Source organism: Bidens hawaiensis, unplaced genomic scaffold, assembly GCF_021521415.1.
Source record: "Bidens hawaiensis isolate Kalapana, Puna unplaced genomic scaffold, B.hawaiensis_p1.1 tig00033501_1, whole genome shotgun sequence".
Taxonomy (NCBI): Eukaryota; Viridiplantae; Streptophyta; class Magnoliopsida; order Asterales; family Asteraceae; genus Bidens; species Bidens hawaiensis.
In genome coordinates, this window is record NW_027495742.1 from 138,902 (window position 1) to 156,069 (window position 17,168).

Below are 17,168 nucleotides of genomic sequence, written 5' to 3' on the forward strand. Positions count from 1 at the left end.
CGTATATAAGTATGAATTTAGGTTTATGAGTGGATATTTATTTATTTTAAAAATTATAAATCTACACAGGTTACTAACAGGTTAACATGTCTGTAACCTGTTAGGACACGAATTTTAACATGTCTTAAAAACAGATCGACCTGTTTAAGACACGAAATCTGTTAAGCGCAAACCTAAACCTGTTCAAACCCGTATTTTGTCGTTTCATATTAACATGTTCGTGTCATAAATTGATAGCCATACTCGACGAGCAACTAGTTATTTTCAATTAATTTATTCCTCATAAGGGATATGTTCACACAATTAGAATAAAATAAAATAATAGTGGAATCTTTCATCTTTCGAAAAGTAAAGTCGTCGTCATTCAAACATAAAATACAAATATCGTGTTTTTAAATAACACGAATATTATTATTAATATCCCGGCTTTAATAACAGGACAACCTTCCTTTTAAAAACCTACAACGGAAAAGTAATAAGTCTAAAAAATAGACTAAACTGGGCCCACCTAGGGTGCAGCAGCAGCCGTATCCCCGTTAGATTCACCTTTGGCCATCATCTTCTTAAACTCTTCAAAATTAACAAAGCCATCACCGTCCGAATCCACGGACTTAATCATGTTAACACAGTCCTCGGGCGTACAATTCTCACCCAAGCGAGTCAAGATCTGGTGCAACTCAGTAGCCGATATCAACCCGTTCTTGTTCAAATCGTAAAGCTCAAACGCCTCATGAAGCTCCTTCATTGCCCCATCTTCATCGCCGGCGTTTGCTTTGCAGAACCCGACAAATTCCTGGAAGCTAATGTACCCGTCTTTGTCGGTGTCGAGGTTGGTCATCATTTGGCTGACTTCCTCGTCCGAGGTGTCTGATCCGATGGCTTTCATGACGTGGACGAGCTCGGCGGCGGAGATTTTGCCGTCGCCGTTGGAGTCGAAACGGTTGAACACTTTCTTGATGTCCTCGGAGTCGGTGAGGTATACCGATTGGTTACCGCTTTTGGTTTGTGACGTCATAACTGAAATAATAATAATAATATTATGTTATCGTTGACGAAGAAAGAGTTGGGGGGATAATGATGAAGATAAGGCTGAGAGGTGTGGGGGCCTCTAATGGGGGCTTTAGTGGGGGCTCCAACCAATAATATTATGACGTGTGGCAGAGAGAGAAACTGGATAAGGGGTTGTTAGATCCCCCGTTGGAGCCCTGACCCCTGGTGTGGAGGGGCTCCAACAGGGGCTCTAGCGAAATTTTTTTTTTATTTTTTTTATAAATATATTCAAACAACGTATTATTAAAAAAACTCATAAATTATTAAAAAAACACAGATTAATAAAAAAACACATTAATATCTAAAATTCAAATTACAAAAAAAAACATACTAAAAATTAAACAAACAATAATACTTAATAATAACACTAATCTAATACAAGATCATCGGGTCGCCTTGCCCACAAATGTTCAACCAACTCATGTCGAAGATTCCCGTGTATCTCACGGCTCTTGATATTTGCTATGTTATGAAGTCTTTGTTGATCACTGATTGTGGACGGTTGTGGCGGAATGTCACCTTGGTAGTTTTGGCAGATAACTTTGCCCTCGTCTTCTAACGTCATGTTGTGTAGGATCAGACACGTGTAGACGACGTCCGTTATCCTCTCCCGAGTCCAATAACGTATCGGGTTCGCCAGTACATAATATTGTTTTTTCAGAGCTCCAAAAGCTCTTTCAATATGTTTTCTAGCAGACTCTTGCTTCTTCGTAAAATACTTCCGTTTGTCGGCGATTGGATCTGTAAAAGCTTGAACTAACAAAGCCCATTCGTTGTAAATACCATCGACCAGATAGTACCCGTACTTGAAGAGTTCTCCATTTGCAACAAAAGATTGAGGTGGTTTAACCCCGTCGATAAGGTCGTTGATCAAATGTGACTGATCGATAACATTAAGGTCGTTATTTGACCCAGCAACACCAAAAAAAGCATGCCAAAACCAAAGATCCTGTGACACCGCTGCCTCAAGTATAAGGGTCGGCCCTTCATGATCACCACGGTGGAACTGACCTCGCCAGGCCGTTGGACACATAGCCCATCCAACATGCGTACAATCGATGCTACCTAGCATCCCAGGAAAACCATGTTTTTCTGCGTGCACCTCATATATGCGTTGGATGTCATACATTGTAGGTTTACGCAGATATCTCCGAGAGTAAATCGATATGACTCCTACGTATATAAAATAATCTATAAACATATAATATATATTACAAAATGTAATAAATATTTAATAAAAACTAAAATTAATGTTTTTAACCTTTGCAGAAAAAATGAAGGGATTCACGTGCAACCCTTTTCGACATCTGTAAATACTTATCCAAAGCGTCCGACGAGATGCCGTACGCTAATTGACGGATAGCAGCCGTGCATTTTTGAAGAGGGGTAAAACCGGGGAGATCCCTAGCATCCTCCCTTTGTTGAAAAAAGGGATACCGTGCCTCTAAATCACTTGCTATACGCATGAACAATTGTCTGCTCATTCGGAAACGAGTTCGAAAATCCGACTCCTCGTATACCGGTTGAGGGCTAAAATAATGCCTAATCAAAGTATCGTTAGCACCCAATCGATCACGATCACGAGGTGGTGCTCTAACTCTCGGGACTCGAGGTTGATGGGCTTGATTTTGCAAGAGATCCACCACGGTTGCGGTCAAAACTCCCCCTACATGAAGAAGCAAATCATCCTCTTCGGAGGAGTCGGAATCAGACGAGTACCACGACATTTTTTTTGTGTTAGTTTTGAGAGGATTTTAGGAGGAAAGGTGTATTATTGTGAAATGAAGTATATTTTATAAAGGTATATATTTATAGTTTAAGAAAATATTTTTTTTTTAATTTAATCAAAACCATCAACGGCTCTTTTCCGACTTCCTATGCAACTTTATCTCTCTCTTCTCCCGCTAACAGGCTCAAGCCTGCATGTTTTTTCGCGCTAGCGCCCCGTTAGCGCCCCGGTGGTGTGGTGTTAGCGCCTGGGGGCGCGAGCGGAGGGGCTCTAGCGCCCCCGTTGAAGCCCCACACCCCTCAGCCTAATATAGTGGATGAAGCCGCGTATGCCGTTTGTTTTGGTTTTTTAATGCTCCAATAAATACAAGACTTGTTTTTTAATTAAATAATAATTGGACTTAGATTTTAAAAGCTGAAAAGATGAGTCGTTTTCTCGTTGATTGATGATATAAATAAACTGTGTTTTTCTTCTTCAATAACCATAAAAGGTACAAGTGATCCAAGTTTCATTAACGTTTGAATAACTAAAGTCTAATTTGACATAAAACTATATAATAAGTGGTTTATTATTACTACTAGCTTAGAACCCGTGTGATACACGGGTTAGTAAAAATATATAATTAACAAAAACAAAACAAAAACACATGTAATATACATGGTAATAATAAAACAAAAACGATAAAAAAATGATAATATAAACAATTACAAACATTTTTGTTAATATCATAAAATTACCAATAACATACACGTAATAGACATTAGTGTTTTGTAATAGTTAACAAACGTTACAAAATGACAAAACGTTATAATGCATACTAGGTTAGATCCCGTGTTACACACGGACGAAAAACATATACAACTTCATATATTTATAAGACAAAATGACAAAAGACGTCCTTTACGTTTGCACGGTTTTTCAATAGACGTCATTTGGGAAACTTAATGAAAGAAAACATCCTTTACGTTGAAAAAACGTTGCACGATTCGTCCTTTTCACTAAGGAGGGTTAGTTTTTCTCGTTAAATCCAGTTATGTGCATCTCATGTGAGGGCAATTTAGTCTTTTTACCTCCTCAGGGGTTATTTATGTAGCTGATTTAAAATTTTGGGCTTTAAATAAATAAAAGTTTTTTTTTCCTTTTAACCATCTTCTTCCCCAAATATTAACCCACCATCAACACCACAACCAAACACCAGCCACCACCCATCATCATCATCATCATCATCATCATCATCATCATCATCATCATCATCATCATCATCATCATCATCAACATCATCATCATCATCATCATCCCATCTAAAAGCTCCTACAAGCAGCTTCTCCTCTTTGTTATAATAATAAGCTCTAAGCGGATTCCTTAAAGCCAATAACGAGTCTGCCGGCAGCCGTAAACATACCTACTCTCGCCTCCGTCTCACCTCAGATGACGTCACCAAGATCACCACTCTCCACCGCCATACACCTCACCTCCGTGCACCCGTTACACACCCCGCGAGGCGAATCTGGAGGAGGCGCGTGAGGTGCACGCGCCGGAGGTTATGAATATGAAAAAGGAAGGAGATGATGATGTTTAGAAGCAGTAGCAGCAGAAGGATATATTTACCATGGCCAAATTAGATCCCAAATTAGCCATGGCCACCATATCTCTACAAAGTAGAAAACGCCGGCAACGATGCACGAAACTGAAGCTCTCGATTTATCCGACGACGCCGATTACGCCGCCGCGTCTAAACAATTAAGCAACACATAAATTGAATTGGATGTAAATGGTTATTTGAACGTCCACTATTGCGATTTTTAGGTTTATTATAGATTTATTGTAGATTAATTTAACAGGTAATGATCTAAAATTAGGCATGGCTAATTTGGGATCTAGGGTCTGGTAAATTGAAGAATGGTAGGAGAGAGAGAGAGAGAGAGATAGAGAGAGAGAGAGTTTTATATGTTTTTAAACTTTGGTGGTGGCCGGACTCCGGAGTTGGTGGTGGTGGCCGGAGTTGAGGTGACCAAAGTTTAGAGAGAGAGGATGGTGATGGCCGGAGTTGGTGGTGGCTGGAGAATGCATATTACACTCCAAAGAATCATAATTGACATTTAATGGATAAAATGGTTAACTTATCAACTTACTTATATCACTTGGATCTATAAAACCCATAAAAGGATATCATAATGATATAAAGCTGGTTTTAAAACTAAATTCCTTTTATTGAGCAAGTTTGAACCATAGTCACGTTCGAATTCCTCAACACTATTCATTTATTTGCCCAAAATCGAAACCCTGTTGTTTTTTACAACCTTTTAAAATCACGTTACCAATCAGAATTGTAACAATCAAAAGTTTATTTGATTAATAAACCCTGTTGTTTTTTTAAAAACTGCACAAATTTTTAAATCACGTTACCAATCAGAATTGTAACAATCAAACGTTTATTTGATTAATTTACAGCACAAAGTTAGATCAACAGGATAAATTTTGATGAATTGAAACCATTGCATCATCGTATCGACTGAGTCAAACTTAGGCCATGTTGTACAAAGTTATATAAAAATCTTAATATAACTCTTTAATTTCAAACCAAAGTTATAAAATTTGATCAGAATTCCCATTTCATAAATTGGATTTAATCAAAGAACCGAAAGGATGTAATTAATTTATCGAAACCCATGTTTTTACCAACGAATCTCCTATGAATTTTTTAATTTTGTGTTGAATTTGATAAATCGATACCCATGTTGATTAATATCGATTGAAACACATGTAAAAAAAAGAAGAAATCAAACAAACCTTATAATTCTAATGTAGAAGATGAATGCAAAAGCAGACGACGATCGTTAATTGAATATGTATAGTCTAATTGCATTTATATTTTAAATTACGGTATAATCATCATAGAATTAGGGTTGAGGATTACATACGAATATGCATATTCTTATAGAATCTGTAAATTGAATATGCATAATGGAATCGTTTAAATTAAATATGTATAGCCCAATCGGATAACATCAAAATAAGATTAACGATCGTCATCATAGAATTAGTGTTGAGGATTACATAGCAATTCCGATTGTCATCAAAGAATTAGGGTGAATGATTACCTTTAAAGTTGACGACATCGATTACAAATGAATTTTATTTGAGAAGAGCATCGACCAATGGAAATTGTTAGGTTTAAGCCTGAAAGATGGAAATGGAATTACCTTTGACATAGTGTTGTTGCTTACATAACCCGCTATATGTGAATTCAATTTTAGTTTTAATGAAAAGTAAAAAATAAAAAAAAATGTTAAAATGTCATGTGACAATTTAAAGGTTTGATGATGAAAATTATTTTAATGAAAAGAAAGTAATTAAAAAAATTGTCAAAATGTTAAGAGGCAATTAAAAGATAACTGATGAAAAGTATTTTAATGAAAATAAAAAAATAAAAAAAATGCCAAAATGGCATGTGACAATTTAAAAAGATTTGATGAAATGTATTTTAATGAAAAGGAAAAAATAAAAAAAAAATGCAAAAATGTCATGTGACAATTTAAAGAGATTTGATGAAATGTAGGAAATTATTGCTTAAAAATCCATTCTTTTATTGTATAGGTAGATTATTATTATTAAAAGTATATTATTATTATTATTATTATTATTATTATATAACAAATAGAAAGTTTGGTGCCACAAGTGTCTTATTGGGTCACTTGGCGCCCACCGAACTAGTCCGCAATTGTTTTTATTTCCTTGGTTCAATCATCGAAAAGAATGTAACGAAAACCGAGCGATCGTTTATATTTTTTGTGTTTTCTTTTGTTTTATTTCTGGGATCGACAACGATCGGCTTTTACCAACGTTCGTGTTTTACCGTCCGACATCACTCAACTGGTCCACCTCAACTTTTATGTTTTATATTTGGTTTTAATTTGGGTACAATAACACACATCGCCGAAACCGACCGAACTCGCGTCAGTTCAATGCTTGGGGACGACAGCACTTGGTTGTGTATACTGATTAAGTGAAAATTTAGTTAACGGAACCTCCAAACACGGTATATTTTTCTAATAGTTCCTCGTGTGGAATAGAGGAAACTCAACCTTTGCTAATCAGCATAATGGTGGTCCGAACCTTATGAACAACATCTTTGGGATGTTGTAACCTATTACAAGCTTCCTCATTATTGAGTTCCATGAACTCAAATTACCATATGGACCAAAATAGGAAACAAGACATAGTAGTATTCTTCGCTCGTTAGCCTAAGTTGATCGGTAAATCAAACTCTTATATATACAAATTCATCTTTATGAACCCATTACGAAGTTTACCTGGAAATGATATTGAATCATTAAGACTCAACTCCTTTATAACTTTTGAAATTTTGCCATTTATTTACATCAATGGATGTTTATATTAAAATGGTTTCCCTAAACTCTTAAAAAGTCGTAGTTGAATGCATCAACTTTTATAAACATTGATCGGATATTCTTATGACAAACCTCTCGGTTTATTTTATCTTAATATCTCTAATCAAGTGAATACTTGAATCTCGTTTGGTTCCCAACAACATTAAAATCGTTAATATCAGCATTTCCTATTTACTTATACTGTCAAGCGTTCAGACTCTTTCACTATCAAGAAACTATGGTTATAGTTTCCGTGTATCATAATAAAAATTTCGAGTACGAAATTTCTTTCAACAAGGGGATGATGTGACAAATTGAAAATTTTGCTTAAATACGAGTAACACTTCCCAAATATTAGTGGCACAAGCACATAGACTGAATGTCTACTGATGTACAGAATGTACAGTGAACAAACATATAGACTTGAAGTCTACTGAATTTACTAAGACCAAAGATATAGTCGAAAGTCGACTGGTGTACTTAGTAGCATATCAATTTTTGGGACGAAAATTCTTTCAACAAGGGGATGATGTGACACCCGGTATTTTCAGGTTAACTCCCTTAACTAAACCCAGTTAAATCTTGTTGACTGTGTCAGTAAACCCAGTTAGTTCTGTTAACAACGTTAATGAACTCTCATGCATGTAGTGTCATGTATGCATAAATTTGAGTTAGTCGTGTCGTTGGTGACCTAAACAAAAGTAACTTGTTACACATGTTAAAATAATAATATGTTACATGTACCTTTTATAATAAGTATAATGTGTTACATGCTTAATATTTTACATGACTAGTTGTTATATGCTTATATGATATTGTAAGAAAGTTGGGTAATTAAAGTGATACAATATATGGTGTGTTACATGTTAATTTTCTAGATGAACTATTAAACTTTAGACTAAAGAAATACTTAGAAAATACTTTAAAAGTTGTAACATGTCACACATGAAATGAAATAAAATTATCTAAGGTTGTATTTAATTAATAAAGACTTAATGAGTGTGTTAATAACAATGGAGGTTATAACCCTTTCCTTCCTCCTCTTTGGCCATCCACTTTACCCACACACACATACACTTTTCATTTTATAAAATTCTCTCTCAAGATCATAAGCATTTTTGGTGATTTTTGGAAGCAAAGGTGTTGAGTCTTTGAATCAAGCAATAGGTAAACATGATTAGTACATGTCTTTAATCATGTTTTGATTTTGATTTATGGAATTAGTATTCAAATGATTGGATCATACAAATAAATAAAGTATGATCAAAGTTGGAGTTGTTTAAAAGGGATTTTAGTGTCTTGTTATAAAAGAAAAGATGGAATACCTTTGTATATAAATTGTAACATCCTGAAATTTCGAAGAATAAATAATTAATATATTATTTATTTACCGATTTCTTCCCTGTGGAGGTAGGCCTTCACCAGGGGGTCAGCGTTGAGTCCATTTCTTTTTGCAGTAGTCTTGGATGAGTTATCAAAGTCAATTCAAGAGACACTCCGATTTCTTCCCTGTGGAGGTAAGCCTTCACCAGGGGTCAGCGTTGAGTCCGTTTCTTTTTGCAGTAGTCTTGGATGAGTTATCAAAGTCAATTCAAGAGACAGTCCCGTGGTGCATGATGTTCGCAGACGACATTGTGTTAGCTACTGAGAGTAAACAAGAACTAAACGGGAGGCTAGAGGAGTGGCGAACAGCCTTAGAGACAAAAGGATTAAGGATTAATTGCTCTAAGACGGAGTACCTACACTGTGATTTTAGTGGGGTAAATGACAATGAGGACGTTCAGATCACCATTGAAGGGCAAGTGGTTACGCAGGTAACGAAGTTCAAATATCTAGGATCATTTGTTCAGAGCGATGGGGAATTAGACAGCGACGTGACACATCGAGTTCAGGTAGGATGGTGTAGATGGAGAGCAGCCACATGTATATTGTGCGACAAGAGTTTTCCAACTAAAATAAAAGGGAAAATTTTATAGGGTCGCAGTTAGACTTGCAATGTTATGGAACAGATTGTTGGGTCATCAAGAAGGCACAAGAGCGGAAATTGGAGGTAGCAGATATGAAAATGTTACGCTGGATGTGTGGGCACATGATGTGTAGTAAAACACACTTACTTTCCTTATGATTTTATCATGGTTTTTATGCTTAATTGCTTATTTTATGAAAGTATTGGGGGTTAAGTGCAATAATTTACAAAGTTTAAATGTTAATTGTAGGTTTATGAAAGATGGTGAAAACAAGAGTTAAGTTGGAAGACTTTAGGGGCCTTTTTGGTCAAGTTTCAAAGCTACAACTCAAGGCCCGACCCAAGCTCACAAGTTAGAAGCCTTACATGATATTATATTAAGTTAATTAACTTAGTTTTCAGCCATTATCCAGCCCTAAATCCCGAATTAAAAAAAACCCTAACTCCTGCCAAGGTTGCGATCGGCAGCAGCAAAGGAAGAGAAAAAAAAGAGTTTGTGGCGGCTGTGGTGGCAATTGTGACGGCTGGAGAGGAAGAAGAACACCAAGGAGAGTCTTGTGCAGCTGCTAGGCATCAAATACATTGATAATCTCAGCCATATAACCTTAAGTAATCATTCATAAACTTTGTTTTTTGTTCAAGAACCCTAACTAGTTGAATTGATCTTTTTCTTTGGATTGTTTTGCAAGTAATTGATTGTTTGACTTTGATTTAGTTATTCTTGGATCTTGAATGAGTTTGATTATGTTTATGTTGAAGTTTATGATGTTTTACTTGAATGTCAATGGCTGTCCAAACTTAATGAGTAGCTAATCTTGTTTGTTCTACCTAGGTTTGATGAATATTGTTAGGTTTTGACTAGTAATATGGATTGTTAATGATCATGGCTTAAATTGTTAATGTAAAGTTTGATTTAATAGTAAATTAGATTGTGTTTAGTGTCCGTGTTTTGTTTGATTATACCTAATAACCTCGTGCTTTAATTAATTGAATCGGTTTTGATTAGTTGTTCCATGTTTAAGGCTCTTTACTTTGTGTTTAGGGTTTATTTGCGGGAAGTACAACCGTTGGGATAAGTGGGTAAATTAATTAGATAAAATCAGTTGTGAAACACCTTCTTAGAGACCGAGAGGTGATAAGAAGTAAACTCGTCTAATTACTTTTACTTGTTAGAATTAAGATCGCGCGAGAGCGGGTTTTGTTCTTGTCGGGTTTGGGTGTTTGAGCGATTAGTTGGTCTAGTTTAAGTTAAGTTGAATTGTTCCTCTATCATTGGTTACGTAGTATTCGTTTCCATTAGGCTAGTGTGTCGGTGAGACCGAGAGGTGAGTCGGCATTAGAACACGTTAATAATTTGTTTTCCCGGTTTGTTCTTAAAATCAACTAAAATAAGTTAGAGTTTGTTAGTGAGACCGAGAGGTGATCTGACCTTCTTGAGCGAACCTTAGTTGTGTCATCCTTTAGGACCGGTGTCGTGAGAGTTTTCAATCCATTGTCTTGTCATCTCCTTCAATATGATTCTTACCTAGGTAGACGTTTTTATCACTGCAGTCAAAGTTTCCGAAGTTTTGTTAAAAGTTTTCATTTAGTTAAGTTAAGTAGTTAAATCAATTCTAAAAAAATCAATTAATTATTTTGGTGAGTCTTGGTTAGAGTTTAGTGATTATAAACGTTTTCACGTGTCTTCGAGTTCGATATCCGAACTTTCCTCATCTGTGCTATACGCGACCGGTACACTTGCCGTTTGTGTGAACTAGGATAGATTGTTTGGTTTTTAAAGCTTAGTTGCGACTTGTGTTTTATTTATATATATATATTTTCGCACATCAAGTTTTTGGCGCCGTTGCCGGGGACACGGTTAGAGGCGTATTAAGAACGACTCGAGTTAGGACTTACCTTGTTGACTACTTGTTTTTCTTATTTGTTTTGTTTGTTAGTTTAAAATAATTTAGCTAATTTTAGTTTATTTCGTTTAGTTTAATAGTTGTATGCGACGTACTCGATCTCTAGGACCACCGGAAACCGAAGGATTTTCCGAACCAGAGAGAGCTTCGTGAGAGACGTCGTATAAACCCGTCTTCCAGTTCATCTACGTCCGTCAGTAATACATTCTCTTCTCCTACTTTTTCTGAACCCGTCATTAGGGATAGGTTTATGGGCGACGCGAATCCACCACCGAGGAGGACAGTTGCAGACCGGGCCCGTCCGGTCGATGCTTGCGCGAGATCCAGCATTGCTCCACCATCTATAGGAGTTCAAACGACTTGGCAGATTCCATCTAATGTTCTGAACACGATTGCTCATTCTGCTCAATTTCACGGGTTACTCCATGAGAACCCACATGTTCATATCACTCGCATTACATGAATTTGCGACACGTTTCATCTTGCCGGCGTATCCGAAGACGCCATCAAACTCCGAATCTTTCCGTTCTCACTCGTTGATTATGTGAGTCTGTGGCTTGAGTCCCTCCCACAGGGATCCATTGCTACTTGGGCTGCCATGCAAACCCAATTTCTTGAAAAATACGATCCTTCGGCTAAGGCCGCTCGTTTGCGTAACCAAATTCATTATTTCCAGATGGAGGACACCGAGAGCTTCTACGAGGCGTGAGAAAGGTTCAAAAATCTACTTGCGTTATGTCCAAACCACGGCCTACAAGACTGGGTGGTTGTTGAGAAGTTCTACAACGGGGTGACGTACGCAACTCAGAGTATGCTCGACACAGCTGCAGGAGGTAACCTACTGACAACGAAGGATACAGATGAGTGCATTGCCTTGTTTAATGGTTTAGCCATGAGTGGATACCAGCGACCACCAGTTAAGAGTACCAAAACCGTCGATTACCTATCACGCGGCATGCATTCGGTCGACACGAGCACCGCACTTGCGGCACAAGTTGAAGCGTTAGCAAAGATCGTGAAGGACTTGCAGGTGAAAAGTAAGTTATGCGAGATCTGTAGAGGGGGACATGATACTGTTCAGTGCCCCGTAGGTTTCCAGGAGGAGGCAGTCGACTTCGTTAATAATCCAAACCGAAATCAACATTCTTTCAATTCTTATAATTCGGGGTGGAGAGGTAACCAAAATTCCAACTGGAGGAATGGAAATCAGTCCGGCTTCCAGCAACGTCAGAGCCTATTCCAGGATTCCGGTGAGGGAATGAGTAGTGGGGAGAAGAAGCCCACGTTAGAGGAGATGATGGCACAGCAGACACAGATGCTGTCGCAACTTATGACTCGAGAGGACTCCCGTCACAAAGAAACTCAAGAGAAATTCCCGTCACAGAGATGAGTCATTCATGAGAAATAAAGGATCATCAATTCAAAATCTTGAGCGTCAGATAGGAGAGATAGCAAGTCATCTAAATGAGAGGTCGCCAGGTACACTTCCAAGTAACACTGAACAAAATCCGAAGGCGTTCGCGAAGGCTGTGACGACGAGGAGCGGTGCAGGGGCACGTAGCGAGCCCGTGATTCAGGACGCGACGAGAGGAGTCGTTAACGAACCTGCGGTAGATGTAGAGGAGCAGGTAGACGAGGAGATTCGGTTGGAGTCTTCACAGGCCAGGGTGCATCAGAGGCACAGCCCAGGAAGTACAGCACAGGCCGAGAACCAGCCACTACCTAGCACACCACCGAGAGTCTACAAACCTAGACTCCCGTATCCCGGGAGAGTCCGTAGGGATAGAGACGAGGAGCAGAATTCCAAATTTCTTGATCTTCTGAAGCAACTTCATCTTAATGTCCCATTCCTTGAGGCACTCACGCAAATTCCCAAATATGCAAAGTTCCTTAAGGACATTCTTTCGAACAAAGAGAAGCTAGCCGAAGTCTCCTCCATTCCCTTGAGTGCTGGTTTCTCTGTAGTCTTGCAGATAAAGTTACCAGAAAAGATGTCTGATCCTGGGAGTTTCACGATTCCCTGCATCTTGAGTGATAATATGGTTGTTCATGCGCTGGCGGATCTTGGTGCCAGTATTAATCTCATTCCGTATTTCGTGTATCGCAAGTTGGGTCTAGGCGAATCGAGGCCTACTCGTATGAGTATCCAGCTTGCTGATCGTTCTGTGAAATACCCCTGAGGGGTGGTCGAGAACATGCTTGTTCGTGTCGACAAGTTCATCTTCCCGGTGGACTTTTTGTCATCCTGGACATGAACGATGATGATAGTGTCCCACTTATCTTGGGCCGACCATTCCTTGCCACTGCACAGGCGTTGATCGACGTCTGCGAGGGTAAGTTGATCTTAAGAGTTGGGGATGAGAACGTTACTTTTGACGTTCGACAGTCAATAAAACACCCTAAGTCTGCTGATGACTCCTTATACTTCATTGATACCATCATGGAGCATGTCGTGGAGTTTCTCAGCGAAATCTGTGGAGGATCTACCTCTGACACCCAGATTCTCGATAGGGAGATTCCAGAGATTGAGATGGTTGCCATAACTAATCAGTCCTCAGATGACGACACCGAGTCGCATACCCCTGAATCTGGCGTGTCTGCTAAGATCTTACGAGATGATCCGATGGACCGACCTTCGGTCGAGATTCCTCCTTCTTTCTTAGAGATTAAGGATTCACCTGCCCACATTGAGTATGCGTTTTTAGATGAACAGAGGAAGCTGCCGGCTATCATTGCATCTACTTTGACGGAGGTCAAGAAGGCGAATGTGGTTATCTTGGATATCGAGGGTTGTCATGAAGAGCTTGTGGAGGATATCTCTATGGAAGTAGATGATACGCAATTTGACCCGGGAGGTGACATTGAAGGAATAGGAAGATTAATTTTCAGGGAGACATCACAGAAGAGGGAACATGTATACTTGGATCAAACGAACTTGAAAGTGAGGATACGACATACGAAACAAAATAAAAAGTTGACACACAGCAAAGATGACATCCTCCTTCATTACACGACTCGTATAAAGTTTGGTCCGGGTAAGTATAAGTCTTGGTGGTCCGACTCGTTTCAATTTTTCAAAATTTCTTTAAATTTTTCTGGTAAGTTTTTCCCAACTAATAGTAGACAAATAAAACGAAACGGGTCGAGTGAGAAACGGATAAAGGAGAAGCCACCTGATTGCAATTGATATTTGGGGTCAGGCTGAGGACCCGTTAAACTAAGCGCTCTCTGGAGGCAGCCCGAGATTTAGAGTTTTGTTTTTTTTTTTAATTTTTATTTTTGTTATTTAAAAATAGAAAATACAAAAAAAAATTAAATATTTAATAAAAATCAAAAAAATTAAAAAAAATTCAAAAACACAAAAATATGTTTATTTCTTATGTTTTTGTTTTCTGTTTTGTACGCCGCTACATGCGAGCGAGTTTGAGTTTTTACAGGTATTATTATGCGCATGATAGCTCTGATGGCGTTTTGAAACTTGTTCACCCGAGGTTGCGGCCGCGAATGAAATGCTATACGGTCGGTCGTTCGATTCATAAACAGCTAATGAAGAATCTGCATCTAAACCAGGGGACTAACCTGTTCTCTATTTTAATTTCTATTCTTTCAAGTTTTAATTTATGCTTTACGTTTTATTTTTATTTTATTTCTTTTCCTAGTTCTCATTGAGGACGATTTCGTTCTAAGTGTGGGGATGGGAATTTATTTTACTTAGTTGTAGAAAAAAAAATTTAAAATTTTTTTTTTTTTTAAAAAATAAAAAGTTTTCACTTGTTTTTCGTTTTCGTACGTTGTTTATGTTAAAAAAAATGTCCCTTGTTTTTAGTTTCTTTTGCATTAAAGTGGGAGATGATGATATTTATCGGAAATCGGTTTTTCAAACTACTAATAATATGAGATAAATAAAAAACGCACTTAACTTGGGATGTGTCGGTAGGCTCAGCCTTGAAAATGAAAGGGCAAATTTGATAAAACGGTTAAAACGGAAATCTTTTGTGGGTAAAGCGTTTTGTCCATGGAAAATAAGCAATGAAAGGTCGGGCCATACTCAAGCCTCAAATTTTGGTATGAAAATAAAAAAAGAAGTAGATCATGAGTTTTAAAAATTTGAATACGTTATCATATGATGCTTGGGTAGGTTTAACGTTAGAGTATGCCGTGTAGCCTGTGATATAAATCTTAAACTGCTAGTTTAGTGTTTTACACCTCATTGGCGTATGGTTTTATAACCTTAAATCCTGTATTGATGGGATGCTTCGGGTCCGGAGACCATGGGTCTGTATGCAATCTATTTATCTGGGTATTCACAATTCCTAAGTGGGGTTGTGGATATTTAAAAATAAATCCAAATAGCAAACCCTTATAAGTCTATAAACATGATCACAAAAAGTACAAAAGTACAAATACACTACAAACTTGATAATCCATGCTGTTAGCCATGTGGGGTCCCCTTGCTCGCGTCTCATTACCATTAAGAAACGGACCACAAGGGACACGCTACATGTAAGCCCTACAGATGAAATTTTGCATACTCACCTATGGTGATGGATTTGGGGTATTGCTTGATAATGGGGGTATGTCATGTTGTGGGGAACACTAGCTATTAATAAATTGAACCTTAATCGTATCTAATGGCTGCTTGGTAGACTTTGATGCTTAAGCTTAGGTGGATAAACAATACCCTTGATCGTCTTAACTATTCATAAATATGGAGCAACAAAGTTTAAAATCTGCTAACTTTGAGGTTTAAGTCAAGTTGGGGTGGTCTGGTCCGGTAAAGCTGAAAATAAGCGGGTCTTAATTGTGTAAATCACTAAGTAATATTATTGTCGGATCTTATTTGTCCCGGTAAAGATTAAGGCATGGGTTTAGGTAGACAAAAATATCGATGATCGCGGTTTTTGCATTTTTCTGAGCTTTAAAATCTAACCTATATGTTTGATTTGACTTTGATTTTCCGATTCTGATCCAACTGCAGTCAAATCTTTTTTAGGGACGAAAAAGTCTTAAGTGTGGGGATGTTTGATGTGTAGTAAAACACACTTACTTTCCTTATGATTTTATCATGGTTTTTATGCTTAATTTCTTATTTTATGAAAGTATTGGGGGTTAAGTGCAATAATTTACAAAGTTTAAATGTTAATTGTAGGTTTATGAAAGATGGTGAAAAAAAGAATTAAGTTGGAAGACTTTAGGGGCCTTTTTGGTCAAGTTTCAAAGCTACAACTCAAGGCCCGACCCAAGCCCAGAAGTTAAAAGCCTTACATGATATTATATTAAGTTAATTAACTTAGTTTTCAGCCATTATCCAGCCCTAAATCCCGAATTAAAAAAAAACCCTAACTCCTGCCAAGGTTGCGATCGGCAGCAGTAAAGGAAGAGAAAAAAAGAGTTTGTGGCGGCTGTGGTGGCTATTGTGACGGCTGGAGAGGAAGAAGAACACCAAGGAGAGTCTTGTGCAGCTGCTAGGCATCAAATACATTGATAATCTCAGCCATATAACCTTAAGTAATCATTCATAAACTTTGTTTTTTGTTCAAGAACCCTAACTAGTTGAATTGATCTTTTTCTTTGGATTGTTTTGCAAGTAATTGATTGTTTGACTTTGATTTAGTTATTCTTGGATCTTGAATGAGTTTGATTATGTTTATGTTGATGTTTATGATGTTTTACTTGAATGTCAATGGCTGTCCAAACTTAATGAGTAGCTAATCTTGTTTGTTCTACCTAGGTTTGATGAATATTGTTAGGTTTTGACTAGTAATATGGATTGTTAATGATCATGGCTTAAATTGTTAATGTAAAGTTTGATTTAATAGTAAATTAGATTGTGTTTAGTGGCCGTGTTTTGTTTGATTATACCTAATAACCTCGTGCTTTAATTAATTGAATCGGTTTTGATTAGTTGTTGCATGTTTAAGGCTCTTTACTTTGTGTTTAGGGTTTATTTGCGGGAAGTACAACCGGAGGGATAAGTGGGTAAATTAATTAGATAAAATCAGTTGTGAAACACCTTCTTAGAGACCGAGAGGTGATAAGAAGTAAACTCGTCTCATTACTTTTACTTGTTAGAATTAAGATCGCGCGAGAGCGGGTTTTGTTCTTGTTGGGTTTGGGTGTTTGAGCGA

At 37.6% G+C, this 17,168-nt stretch overlaps 1 pseudogene; it reads right to left on the reverse strand.

Annotated features, from left to right (window-relative positions):
• Window positions 1-373: 373 nt before the first annotated feature.
• LOC143584941 (calcium-binding allergen Ole e 8 pseudogene) lies at window positions 374-1,028 on the reverse strand (annotated as a pseudogene).
• Between the last annotated feature and the right edge of the window lie 16,140 nt (window positions 1,029-17,168).